This window comes from Arachis stenosperma, chromosome 1, assembly GCF_014773155.1.
Source record: "Arachis stenosperma cultivar V10309 chromosome 1, arast.V10309.gnm1.PFL2, whole genome shotgun sequence".
Lineage (NCBI taxonomy): Eukaryota > Viridiplantae > Streptophyta > Magnoliopsida > Fabales > Fabaceae > Arachis > Arachis stenosperma.
The window spans coordinates 7,391,362-7,407,101 of NC_080377.1; the positions used below are offsets into that span (position 1 = coordinate 7,391,362).

The 15,740-nt window shown below is 27.6% G+C and overlaps 1 long non-coding RNA gene across 1 annotated transcript; it reads left to right on the forward strand.

The window, feature by feature from the left end:
* The first annotated feature begins 2,117 nt into the window (after positions 1-2,117).
* On the forward strand, positions 2,118-4,060 carry LOC130939437 (uncharacterized). Its single transcript, XR_009070200.1, has 4 exons — positions 2,118-2,466; positions 2,577-2,642; positions 3,017-3,056; positions 3,652-4,060. It is a non-coding gene; the product is annotated as an uncharacterized LOC130939437 (long non-coding RNA).
* The last annotated feature ends 11,680 nt before the right edge of the window (positions 4,061-15,740 follow it).

Here is a 15,740-nt window from a genome sequence, read left to right on the forward strand (position 1 = left end):
TGACAGAAAAATCCACTTCCGGGCCCTCTTGGTGTGTGCTTGGGCTGAGCATTGAAGCTTTCATATGTAGAGACCTTTTCTGGAGTTAAACGCCAGCTTTCATGCCAGTTTGGGCGTTTAACTCCAAGTTTTATGCCAGTTCCAGCGTTAAACGCTGGAAATTCTAAGGCTGATTTGCCACGCCGGTTTGGGCCATCAAATCTCGGGCAAAGTATGGACTATTATACATTGCTGGAAAGCCCAGGATGTCTACTTTTCAATGCCGTTGAGAGCGCGCCAATTGGGCTTCTGTAGCTCCAGAAAATCCACTTCGAGTGCAGGGAGGTCAGAATCCAACAGCATCTGCAGTCCTTTTCAGTCTCTGAATCAGATTTTTGCTCAGGGCCCTCAATTTCAGCCAGAAAATACCTGAAATCACAGAAAAACACACAAACTCATAGTAAAGTCCAGAAAAGTGAATTTTAACTAAAAACTAATAAAATTATACTAAAAACTAACTAGATAATACTAAAAACATACTAAAAATAATGCCAAAAAGCGTACAAATTATCCGCTCATCAATGGGCATTGTATTGAACAATCACTCTTGTACATGGAGAAGTTTGACAAACATTATCATTCTCAACAACTTTAAGAGGATGATTTCTCCCACTTTTCACATCATGCTCTAAAAACCTTGCATTTCTAGATTCAACTATTTTACTTGAATGGGAAGGACAATAAAATATGTAACCCTTAGACATTTCTGCATAACCGATAAAATAGGCACTTATTGTCCTTGGGTCCAACTTCCTTTCTTGTGGATTATAAACCCGAACTTCAGCAGGACAACTCCAAATGCGTATATGATTCAAACTAGGTTTCCAACATTTCCATAGCTCAAATGGCGTTTTACAAACTGCCTTTGTTGGAACTCTATTTAATATATACGCAGCTGTCTTAAGGGCTTCACTCCACAAGGATAAAGGAAGATTGGAGTTGCTAAGCATACTCCTCACCATATCCAGCAAAGTCTTATTTCTTCTTTTAACTACACCATTTTGATCTGGTGTGCCAGGCATGGTGTATTGTGCCGCAATACCATGCTCTTGAAGATACTTTGCAAATGGACCAGGTGCTTGCCCATTTCCAGTATATCTCCCATAGAATTCTCCACCTCTATCTGATCTCACGATCTTAATTTTCTTTCCGCATTGTTTCTCTACTTCAGCTTTATAAACTTTAAAAGCATCCAATGCCTCATATTTATTATGAAGCATATAGAGATACATATATCGTGAATAATCATCAATAAAGGAGATGAAGTATTTCTGACCACTTAAGGACATATCAGGACAACATATGTCCGTGTGAATTATTTCTAATATGTCAGAACTCCTCTTAGCACCTTTTTGAGACTTTTTGGTTTGTTTTCCCTTAATGCAATTCACACAAGTATCAAAATCAGTAAAGTCTAGAGGTTCAAGAACTCCATCACTTACTAATTTTTTCATTCTTTCAATAGAGATGTGTCCCAACCTTCGGTGCCACAACATGGAGGATTTTTCATTCATACCATTACCATGCATAACCGTAAGACTAGATAGAATATTATTAGCTGAATGGACTTTAAATAAATCACCAATTAAAGTACCACGTCTAATAATACCAGAATTTTTAATAATGTCAACAGAATCATCATAAAATTTATACATAATCCTTGTTTTACAAGCTTAGATAAAGAAATCAAATTTTTAGAAAAATTTGGAATATAAAAAGTTTTTTCTAAATCTAAAATACAACCAGTACTTAATACAAGTCTAAATGTTCCAATAGCTTCCACATGTGAACGCATCTGATTGCCCATATAGATGCTTAGTTCAATTCCTATCGGTTTCTTTTTCCTTATGAAACCCTGCATTAGGGGTGTTCAAAACCGATCCGGACCAATCTAAACCGATCAACCGAACCGAAAAAACCGAAAACCAAAAAAACCGAAAAAAATATGTTTTGCTGTTTTTATTGCGGTTCGGTTCGGTTTTTGGTTCTGACAATGAAAACCCCAACCGAACCGAACCGAACCGGTATATTAAAAACCTTAAAAAACAACCCCACCCAACCCCCAAACGTGACTCCTCTCCTGACTCACTCGTGACCTAACCCCCACCCCCAAACATAAACCTAGATCTAGGCCTCTAGCTGCTCTCTTCTCTCCGTCTCGCACTCTTGCTCTCTGCACTGGAGTCTCGAGCTCGAAGCCCTTCCTTCCACCACCTGGCAGCGCCGCCGAAGCCTTATTCCCAGCGAGCACCGACCCAGCCGCGCTCTTCCCAGCAGCGCCGACCCAGCAACGCTCTTCCCAGCGAGTACCGACCCAGCAGCGCCGAAGCCTTCTTCCTAGTGACAGCGAGCACGGACCCAGCAGCGTTCTTCCCAGTAGCGTCGAAGAGAGGCTTTGCCACTCACCCTAGAAGCATTGCAGAGAGGGTAAAATTCATGGCAATTGGTTTTACAACTATAATTCATTAGTATTCATTCTAGATTCTACCATATTAGTGAAACAGCCATTGAATCGTTAAACAAATGTTCAATTTCAGGTACGAAGAGCACGAATTAGCGAAAGAATCAAGAAATTGCAAGGCCTTCTCTCGAAATCTGACAAGGTAACTAATCTAAAACTCACAAATATTAGGTCAAAGTGTAGATGTACAAATACTCAGAAAGCAATATTCTTGAGTCTTGACCCCTTTTTTCATGATTTAGTTCCTTGTAGATAACAAAAGGCAGGAGCCTTTTCTTTTTTTTGCCAAAGTTGGTAAATTGTATATTTACATATATAATTAATAATGATGATGTTTTCCTAGTTTGAGTTTTGTTTAGCTTCCTTTAAGTATCATATTTCACTGTCATGTTTAGCTGAAGTCATGTTTATTGCTGGTTCAGTGATTGTAAGTTCTTTTCTGGTATAGCAAAAGTCAGTTAATATTTTGAGATACTGATTTTGATTTTATATTTCTGTGTTTTGCTGCTCCTGCAGTTCATCCTGAAAGTTGAAATCCTATGTGGTCTGTATCAAGGTAAGATTGATTTTAGTTATGATGTTTTGTTATGTGATTTGTTTTTTAATGTATTCATTTAACTTTTGGATTGTGGTTATATGCTTTTATACAAGTAACCTGTATCTGAGTACTTTTATGTGTTATAATTCTTAAATCTGTTGAGACTTGAGAGTTGATATATTATTCTAATGTGAAGTATTATGTGATTTATGATGAATTCTGATATGATAATGACCATGATGCTGGAATATTGTTGGAACAAGTCACTCTCTGATCTTCAAGTATTCAATTATACTAGATGTCAAGTGTAATTTCTAATATAATATCTTTCTAATTTGTTCTTGCAGCTTTGGTAATTTGTGGTTCTGTTTGATAATTTCTCTTTGAAAATTTGTTCTGTGTTCTTATTTTTATTATCTAAGTTTATAGTGTTCTCTGTTTTAATTGTTTAATTTGAGTTTGTGGTTTGGTGTTCTAATTTATGTTATTTTAATTTTAGTGTTATTCTAATTTATGGCTTATTTTTTGTTAGGCAAAGATTACTATAATTTTACATTGTCCTGTTTTATGATAAAAGCTGAATCCTTTTCTTGATTTTTTTTTATCATGACAGGTATAGGATGCATCCAGAGATATGCAAATCCTCTTCACTGCATTTTGATGACAATAAAGCATAAAATAGGAGCTAATAATGTATATTTGATGGATTGCTGTTGGTTGTTGACTTGTTTATTTCATTGTTGATGCCTTGCTAGTTGTTCTGTTGAATTACTGAAACTGCTTTTGTTTTGTTTTGTTTTGCTGTTCTGTTGAATGACTGAATTACTTTTGAGTTTTGAAGTGATTTAGTATGATTTATCAAGTGTCAGAGGTTTTGGATCAAGTGTTTGAGGTTTTGAATTACTGAATTATTGCTTGTAAATTGATTTTGTTGTTTAATGTATTTGTTTAGTAGGTTTGATGTATTGTTGATTTCAATTGTGTATTTGTGTTTGTCGATCTCAAATGTATAAGACTTTGTGAAATAGTATTGTAGTATTTTTTTTAATTGATTGAAAAAACCGAACAAACCGAACCAAACCAAACCGATTTTAATTGGTTTGGTTTGGTTCGGATGGTCTCGATAAAAAAACCGAACCAAACCGAACCGCAGTTTAATTAGACGATCGGATCGGATGACATTTCTCTCAAAAACCGAACCAAACCGCACCGCGAACACCCCTACCCTGCATGGTATTTGAAATATGAATTTCAGTACCAGAATCAATCCACCAAGTGTCATGACATATTTCAACAAAATTAGATTCAAAACACAATGAAGGAATAAGATCACAAAGGTTAGTACCTTTCTTTTCAAGTCAAACTTTAAATTTTGGGTACTCCTTCTTCATGTGTCCTTTCTTTTTACAAAAGAAACATCGTGCACCTTCTTTCTTCATAAGATGGGATACAATACCCTTTCCTTTCTTCTTATGAGCTTGCTTTTTACTACCATCATTTGTCATTAATAGTGCACTTTCACCAAATTCCTGAATTAGCCTTCGTTCCTCTTGCACACACATCACCAGTAATTCGTTAATGGACCATTTTTTCTTATGTGTGTTATAAGAAATCTTAAATGGTCCGTACTAGGAAGGAAGAGAATTCAGAATAAGATGCACCAAAAATGAGTCAGAGATCTCAACCTCTAAAGCTTTCAGTTGTGCTGCAATGTCTCTCAACCTCATGATGTGTTCACGCCTCTTACACCGGTAAGTCTCATGGATGACAATTGTGCCATTAGGGTGCTTGCAAGTGCCTTACTAGAAGACTCAAACTGTTCATCAATAGCCTTCATGTAATCCTTGACATTCCTGCAATCAGGAATTGAACCTTGAATACTAGTTGAGATACGAGACTTAATGAACATCATACTTAAACGGTTGGATTTTTTCCACCGTTCGTATAATGCTAACTCGGCTTGAGAACTAACATCAGTAGGTGTCGGAGGTTCTTCCCTACGAAGAGCATAGTCAAGATCTGCACACCCTAAGTGAAAGAGAATCTTATCTTTCCATTCTTTATAGTTGTCACCACTTAACAAATGAACTTCAGATACAGTTTCAGATATCATTACTGTTGCAAATAATAAATCATGCTAACATTACTCAACTTTAAATAGGCACATCAAAAATCCATAATATATGATAACACATGCCAATGCAAGTCATATCAAAATAAATATGAATCATAGTGTCATTTAAATCTACCTGTGGATAAAGATTTTAACACACATAATATTCACTAAATTAACTAAAGTATTGAAATTAGAAAATAAAATACTTCTTCTTAATACCTGTAGGCTAATTAAGAAGTAAGAAATATTTTTTGCCGACGAAGATGAGGATAGGCAGGGGCCGTAGCTTACTATTTTATGTTTCCATTGATGATACCCATGTATGTCGGATTTACCATCTACTTTTGTATTATATGTGTTTGTACTTAGATTATTTCTATTGGATTAGGTGTATGTAATGTATGTTTTTCGTTAACCTCACACTTTATTTACCATGTACTTTTTGTTAACCTCACACTACGTTTATTTCTATTAAATATTTATAGTAATGCATAAACCGCTACACCCCTATCGAAGTTTATGCATAACTCACGCTAACACGTAAACTACGACATTTCTATCGCTATTTATGACCTGTTCTTCTTGCACGTAATCCATGACACCCCTATAACAGATTACGTATATTATGTAAATCGCGAGATCCCTGTCGCGGTTTACATAAATTATGCAAAAAATGTATTTTGATATTCATTTTTTATTTTGTAAATTCTGATAAATTTGATTTGCATTCTATTTATATTAGTAAATTGTCTTTAAAAAAAAATCCTTAACCCAATATTTTCCAATCGACTGCTGAGGCAATTAGGCAACCGACTTCCCACTATGGACAATGGCTTGATGTGTTTAGGAAAACACAAGGGGAATTGACAACATGGTGCTTTTGGATAAAAATATCACAGGTTGAAGGTTTTCTTTGCACTCCCTTTTTATGGAGTATATTGCAAATTTCTGGCAATCAATTATGTCCATTACAATATTTTAATATAGATCTGAACGCCTATAAATAATAAAATAAAATGATTTGGTATATCTGAAAACTTTCTAAAAAATTTAACACTCTTAATGCGTGGATATGCTTATAAAAACTTTTCTTTGCAGTGAATGAAATAGTTGAACACTTTATTATTGCAACAGCTTGAAAAAGAAGTCAATGTGATTGGGTTCACACACCACAACATATTACCCTTAATGTTCGTAAGTTTAATAAATCTCTATTTTGTGTACAGTCCATCATTTTTTTTAGCTGTATCCACCGAGGATATTTATTTGTATTAGGTGATTCCTTAATTCGTTATGAATTTTTTATTTTTCTTTTTTTACATCAAAATTCAATCTTTGTAAGTCAAAATTAGTATAGTCTAATTAAAAATTTATATTTTATATTTTATATTTTTTACCTAATTAATAATTTAAAAGTCAAAATATTTTTTTCTTTTTTTCACACCGAATGAAATTCAATCTTTTTAAGTCAAAATTAATATAATCTAATTAAAAATCTATATTTTATATTTTACACTTTTTACTTAATTAATAATTTATAAGTCAAAATTAATACAGTCTGAGTTAAATGTCTATATTTTATATTTTGCAATTTTATTAAGCTAAATTTGTCTCTCATATTCTTATTAAAATGACAAAAAGTCCAAGTTACAATAATATGCAGATTACCTAATATGCTACCACAAAAAAAGTTCTAACTTCCACAGCCTTTTGTGCAATTCAATCCACTTCCATTAAACAACAATTTAATTATATCTAATTAATTGCCATCAAAATAACGAAAAAGAGACAGTACCAAAAACAGTATATTTTTTACACATACCACCTATTATCAGCATTACATAATGATTTCAAGTGTAAGCACTATAAAATTTTTCTTATCAGCTTCGTTTCTTTGATCCGGGGCAATCACAAATACAAAGTCCCACAAGGCATTGCTTTCTGCAGGGCTTGGGCCTAGGGGTACAAGACAAAATTATGAATCCAACTTAATTATATTTTTATAATATAATTTATAACATATACTACCTTTGTCTGAAAAAATATTTCTCATTTTATAAATATGTTAAGATATATATACTCTAAATCAATCTCTAAAAAATTTTTGGTCCAACAATTAAGTTTTAATAAATTTTAGTCAACAAATTAGTCTCAAAACTTTTATTTCATTAAACAAATAATTAATTTTACATTAAATTATTCATTTATATAAAGAGAGAGATATAGAAAAATAATAAATTCTCAAAAATTATTATACCTTTAATAAAAATTTAATTATTTTATTAATTTATGAAATTCTTATTATTTTTTTTATATGAGCTCTTTTTTTTATTATTTATTGTATTTTTTTTTGTTAAATTTTTATTTGACATTATATACTCTTATAATTGTAATTTTTGTATATTATATTTATTATTATATTTTTATAATATGATTTATTGATCACATTAGGTAAAGTAAATTAAACAAAAAATTAACTATAAATAATCATAATAGTAAAAACTATAGGGTATCAAAAAAGAGTATTAAGAGAACTAAAAATATATTATATAAAACACATCATTAAGAATTTTTAGATTTATTTCCATCACTCTTAAGGTAAATATTTAATTTTATTATTTTTAGTATTTTTTTATAATTATAATTTTGGTATATACAATTTTTTATTATAATTTTTTTATAATATAAATTATGATCTCATTAAAAGAAGACAAATTAAATAAAAAATTAATCATAAGTATTAATAAAATTATAAACATTGGATTCCAAAATAATATTAAGAATAAGATTATTGAGAATATTAAAACAAAAATATGATGTAAAAAAATACTAAATTAATATTTTTACGTTAATACTTAAAATTAAAAAAAACGTAACATATTTGATTAAATACTCTTATATATATAATTTATATTTTTTATTTTTAATATAAAATATATGTTGCTAATTTTTATATGTTATTTTTATTTTAATAAATAAATATTAATTTTATTGTAAAATTAATTAATAAGATTATTTAAATATCTAAATTAAAATGATAGGATAATATAAAAAAAATTAGTTAAGTTGATGTTGTTTTAATAATTTTTTATTTAAAAGTAATTTTAAATAGTGTAATTCAAATAATATTTATTTTATTATAATTCATTTTGATATAAAGATGACCAAATATAAACCACTTCTATACAAACCTACTTTTCATCAAAATCAAATTTATAAAATCAATTTTATACAAATTTCTATTTACAAACTGTAATTCAAACACACACATAATATGTTTTAATTTTTCAAAACAAATGTTGCACTGCCCCGAATGCATTATTTCATTATTATAATCTGAAAAAGTAAGGTGTGCATACTCTATATTGTAATATTGTTACTACAAAATTCAATGAAATTAGTACATCTACCCGTGCGATGAACGGACATGGCACAAAAATATTGAAAAACATTTTACATATTATATATGTTAATTAAAATTAAAAGTCATAGAATTAGTATTTAATTAACTTAAATAATAAAAAATTTATTAACTAATTTATAAATATGTATAATATATAATAATTAATTTTTAAAATATATAAAATATTTTTTATGATAATTTAATTTACGTAACCTCAGATGCTTTATTTTATTACTATGATTTAAAAAAGTAAGGTGTGCGGACTCTATTATAATATTATTACCACAAACTTAAATGAAATTAGTGCATCGACCCGTGCGATGCACGAGCATGGCACAAAAATATTGAAAATATATTTTATATATTATATATGTTAATTAAAATTAAAAATCATAGAATTAGTATTTAATTAAATTAAATAATAAAAAATTATTAGCTAATTTACAAATATATATAATATATAATAATAAATTTTTAAATATATAAAATATTTTTTATGATAATTTAATTTACGTAATCTCGGATGCATTATTTCATTATTATGATTTGAAAAAGTAAGGTGAACAGGCTCTATTGTAATATTGTTACCACAAACTTCAATGAAATTAGTGCATCGACCCGTGCGATGTACGGGAATGGCACAAAAATATTGAAAAAATATTTTATATATTAAATATGTTAATTAAAATTAAGAGATAGTATTTAATTCACTTAAATAATAAAAAATTATTAGCTAATTTATAAATATATATAATTTATAATAATAAATTTTTAAAATATATAAAATATTTTTTATGATAATTTAATTTACGTAACCCCGGATGCATTATTTTATTACTATGATCTGAAAAAGTAAGGTGTGCGGACTCTATTGTAATATTGTTACCACAAAATTCAATAAAACTAGTGCATCGACCCGTGTGATGCACGGACATGGCACAAAAATATTTAAAAAATATTTTATATATTATATATATTAATTTAAATTAAAAGTCACAGAATTAGTATTTAATTAACTTAAATAATAAAAAATTATTAACTAATTTATAAATATATATAATATATAATAATTAATTTTTAAAATATATAAAATATTTTTTATAATAATTTAATTTATGTAACCTCGGATACATTATTTCATTACTATTATCTGAAAAAGTAAGGTGTGCGGACTCTATTGTAATATTGTTACCACAAAATTCAATGAAACTATTGCATCGACCCGTGCGATGCATGGACATGGCACAAAAATATTAAAAAAATATTTTATATATTATTTATGTTAATTAAAATTAAAAGTCAAATAATTAGAATTTAATTAACTTAAATAAGAAAAAATTATTAACTAATTTATAAATATATATAATATATAATAATTAATTTTTAAAATATATAAAATATTTTTTACGATAATTTAATTTACTTAATCCCAGATGCATTATTTCATTACTATGATCTGAAAAAGTAAAGTGTGCGGACTCTATTATAATATTGTTACCACAAAATTCAAAGAAACTAGTGTATGGACCCGTGCGATCCACAGGCATGGCACAAAATATTAAAAAATATTTTATATATTATATATGTTAATTAAAATTAAAAGTCATAGAATTAGTATTTAATTAACTTAAATAATAAAAATTATCAACTAATTTGTAAATATATATAATATATAATAATCAATTTTTAAAATATATAAAATATTTTTTATGATAATTTAATTTATGTAATCTCAAATACATTATTTTATTACTGTGATACAAAAAAGTAAGGTATGTAAAATTTATTGTAATATTATTACCACAAAATTCAATGTAACTATTGTCGTTCTATTGTTTGGGATGCATCAATGACTTTTGGGCCTGCACAACTAATACAACAATCAAACATAACTCAATCACGTATTTGTCATCATCAATAAATACAATTGTTTTCCAAATAAAATTAAAAATTATTTTTTATGAAAAATATTAATATTTTATATACTTATTTAAAAATAATTGAATTATAATTTGTTGAATATAATATAATGTGTTAATTATAATTTATTGAAATTTGAATATTTTTTAAATATTAGTAAAGATATATATTTTAAATTTTAATTTTAAATTTTTGACTATTTTATATTTTTTATTTATATAAAATCGGTTCTATCGGTTTAACCAGTTAATTCAATGACTTAGTAACCTTATCGGTTCGATGATCGATTTAATTCTGACAACTATACTTAGCACCTATAAATACCCTATAGAGCCAAAGTGAAATTGAAGCTGCTTCATTATTTTTAATCGCAATGCCTCGTCACAAAACTCTACCAACATTCTTCTTCTTATTTATGTATGCATGTGTCTTGTCCTAAGATAAGATTAATGAAGAAGAAGCTGCTTACCTCTTACAGCTTAGGAAAGTCTTGCTTACCTATTAATGCCATTGTTTCTTCTGGTTCAAGATCATCATCCAGTTGGTTCTCAAACAAGCAATCAGTGCAAATCAACTCCTCCCCAGAATTCATCCCATAGACAACACGTCCTTTTATTTGAATAACAAGGTCTTTATCAATATATCCAATTTTCTTCGGCACATCTTTCTGGACAAAGAGTACAATACAGACCAAGGTAACCATAAGATTGAGCACAAAAAATAAGGATTATCGTCCAGTTTGTAAGTAGCAAGTGAAGGATTATTAATCCTTATATCAATAACTTCTATTCTATGTAGGTCTCACCAAATAATCCAAAACCGAATAAACCTTAATTTCTGACTTTACAGTATACTAACTTCAATGAATACTAAAGAAATTATTTAATTTACTTGGCCCTAAAAGTCAGGCATCTTTTGAAGTGCATCATCAGAAATTTGAAACCGAAGAACATGTACTTTTTTTTGTGCTTTTTCATCTTTTTATCATAAAATTAAATGAAATTAGTGCATCGACCCCGTGTGATGCACGGGCATAGTATAAAAATATTAAAAAAATATTTTATATATTATATATGTTAATTAAAATGAAAAATCATAGAATTAATATTTAACTAACCTAAATAATAAAAAATTATGAACTAATTTATAAATATATATAATATATAATAATTAATTTTTAAAATATATAAAATATTTTTTATGATAATTTAATTTATGTAATTCCGAATGCATTATTTCATTACGATGATCTGAAAAAGTAAGGTGTGCGAACTCTATTGTAATATTGTTACTACAAAATACAATGAAACTAGTGCATCGACCCGTGCGATGCACGGGCATAGCACAAAAATTTTGAAAAAATATTTTATATATTATATATGTTAATTAAAATTAAAAGTCGTAGAATTAGTATTTAATTAACTTAAATAATAAAAAATTATTAGCTAATTTATAAATATATATAATATATAATAATAAATTTTTAAAATATATAAATTATTTTTTATGATAATTTAATTTACGTAACTCCGGATGCATTATTTCATTAATATGATCTGAAAAAGTAAGGTGTGCGGACTCTATTGTAATATTGTTATCACAAAATTCAATAAAACTAGTCCATCGACCCGTGTGATGCACGGGCATGGCACAAAAATATTAAAAAATATTTTATATATTCTATATATTAATTAAAATTAAAAATTATAGAATTAGTATTTAATTAACATAAATAATAAAAATTATTAGCTAATTTATTAATATATATATATAATATATAATAATAAATTTTTAAAATATATAAAATATTTTTTTTGATAATTTAATTTACGTAACCCCGAATGTATTATTTGTAACATCCCAACTTTTTGAATCAAGTCATTTTTTAATAATTAATTAAAATGGTAATGATTTAAGATTTGAATTTAAAATTTAAACATATGAAAACACTAGTGGTAGTAAATCTCTAACCGACAATAAACAACCCTTTAAAATATAGTCATAATTAATTCTACATTTATTATATTTGAATGATATTTAGTTATATAAAAAGATAAGAATACTAGCTTTATTCCTTAAGTTCAGTATAAAATCAAATTCAAATTAAATTAGGTAGATAGATCGGTTACAAGTTCATAATAGAAAATCGTGCTCTTATCAGCCAGCCTGATATACTAACAGTATTTCGAGAATATCTCAAACTGTGGTTATACGATTGATTTTGTTTGAGATTCGTTTTAAAGCTAATTCAATTCTCTATAAATTTGTCGCTAATAGCTATTTCCAAATTCCAAACGTAGAAAAGGTTATATGGCTCACAAAGTGACGTTTCAGATTGAAGAGTTCGCCTAAATACCTCCTAACATAATCTGCACATACCTGAGAGCTATTTGATCCTTCCTTTCTCATTCTATTCCTTTTTTCTATACAAAACATTCTAGTATACACAAAGTCTAGCTAGAGAACACGTCTCTCTTCACTAACAAACTGCGTCTATTTGCATCAGAGTACCTATCGGAACTTTACTCGAGGTAGGGGGTTTTATACTAATTCCTATATGTCATATCTTAAATGTTTTTTAATATAGATGTTAGCACTGCATGTCATGATATAATGTTTATTTCCTTCATACGCATTATACATTATAATAACAATTTTATGTGCATTAAAGAACTGAGGGAATGATCCTTCGGTAAAGAAAGGTGACCCCTAAAGACAAGATATCGATATGATCCTTCGGTAAGGGAAGGTGATCGATCGAGATGATCCTTCGGTAAGGGAAGGTGATCGCTAAAATGTTTGGGATAAAAACCTTCGGTAAGGGAAGAGGACTCCCACTTTTTATACCGGTTTAAGCTCAATACCTTCCATAAAAGCTACGAGAAAAAGTAATGAAAAGTACAATGAAAAGTGTGATAATGATTGTCCTTCTTTTATCCTTTTTTTAATTTATGATTATATTTATGATTGCATTTAAAGATCCTTCCTTTATCCAAAGTTCCTTTTTGTATGATGTATGATATTGTTTAAGATCTCTATTTTATTCAGATCTATCCTGTTTGACTTATCTATGGCAATGTTACTATTCTTTTCTCATTTATTATTTATTTTGCCTTGCTTTATGTCCTATGAGAACATCATACCAAAATTTATGAGTTTAGATACATTTAAATGTTTTAACGCTAGAGGCATTTTGTATGCATCACACATGTCATAGCATAAGTAAATGAGAAGCATCTAAAAGTCACACCACTCCGATTAACAAGGACTTTTGAACATAATAATTGAATAACATTGCATTATCACTATTTTTATTTTAAAATTCGGAGTGACTGGCGATGGATACGATGACACCATATAGATAAACTACTGAGAAACTTTTGTTTCTCACCCCTCTCTCCGTACCATCTTCAGGAATGATGCAGTACAAAGTAATGCATTGCTCAATTGAGGTGAAAAGACAAGTGCACTAGTGGGAGCAAGCTATCGAGGACGTAGATACAAAACATTAAGCGTTTACCTTAAGAAGGAAGAACATGCGATTGTTTTAGCCATAGTTAACAAATTAAGAGAATTAGGATTTTCTACGTGTCTTGTTTTATCCTTATTGAGTGATTGTAATTGTAACTATGATGTTTCTTGTTATAATTATTTGGTATAAGTAAAGTTTGTCATTGTTGTGCCTTCATAGTTTAGCATGCTCGTTTTTCATGTTAGTATTTTCAGATCCACTTATATTTTTCAACTAGTAACTATTTTAATAAAAACTAATTATTTAATATTTTTACACATGTAAATTGTTTTATAAAAAGATTTCATATTACTTGAAAAATTTCACAAGTATTTAAATATCAGCTACTAAATATAATCCAAATAAAAGTTTAAAAGTATTAGGGTGATACATTATTTCATTACTATGATCTGAAAAAGTAAGGTGTACGGACTCTATTGTAATATTGTTACCACAAAATTCAATAAAACTAGTGCATCGACCCATGCGATGCACGGGCATGGCACAAAAATATTGAAAAAATATTTTATATATTATATATGTTAATTAAAATTAAAAGTCATAGAATTAGTATTTAATTAGCTTAAATAATAAAAAATTATTAACTAATTTATAAATATATATAATATATAATAATTAATTTTTAAAATATATAAAATAATTTTTATGATAATTTAATTTACGTAACCCCAGATGTATTATTTTATTACTATGATCTGAAAAAGTAAGGTGTGCGGACTCTATTGTAATATTGTTACCACAAAATTCAATGAAACTAATGCATCGACCCGTGCAATGCTCGAGCATGGCACAAAAATATTGAAAAAATATTTTATATATAATATATATTAATTAAAATTAAAAGTCATAGAATTAGTATTTAATTAACTTAAATTAGAAAAAATTATTAACTAATTTATAAATATATGTAATATATAATAATTAATTTTTAAAATATATAAAAATAATTTTTATGATAATTTAATTTACGTAATCTCGGATGTATTATTTCATTACTATGATCTGGAAAAGTAAGGTGTGCGAATTTTATTGTAATATTGTTACCACAAAATTCAATGAAACTAGTGCATCAACCCGTGCGATGCACGGGCATGGCACAAAAATATTGAAAAAATATTTTATATATTATATATGTTAATTAAAATTAAAAGTCATAGAATTAGTATTTAATTATCTTAAATATAAAAAATTATTAACTAATTTATAAATATATATAATATATAATAATTAATTTTTAAAATATATAAAATATTTTTTATGATAATTTAATTTATGTAACCCTGAATGTATTATTTTATTACTATGATCTGAAAAAGTAAAGTGTGTGGACTCTATTGTAATATTATTACCATAAAATTCAACGAAATCTATTGTTTGGGATGCACCAATGACTTTTGGGCCTGCACAACTAATACAACAATCAAACATAACCCAATCACATATTTGTCATCATCAATAAATACAATTGTTTTTTAAATAAAATTAAAAATTATTTTTTATGAAAAATATTAATATTTTATATACTTATTTAATAATAACCGAATTATAATTTGTTGATTATAATATAATTTGTTGAAATTTGAATATTTTTAAAATATTAGTAAAGATATATATTTTTAATTTTAATTTTAGATTTTTGATTATTTTATATTTTTTATTTACATAAAATCGGTTCTATCAGTTTAACCAGTTAATTCAATGACTTAGTAACCTTATTGGTTCGATGATCGA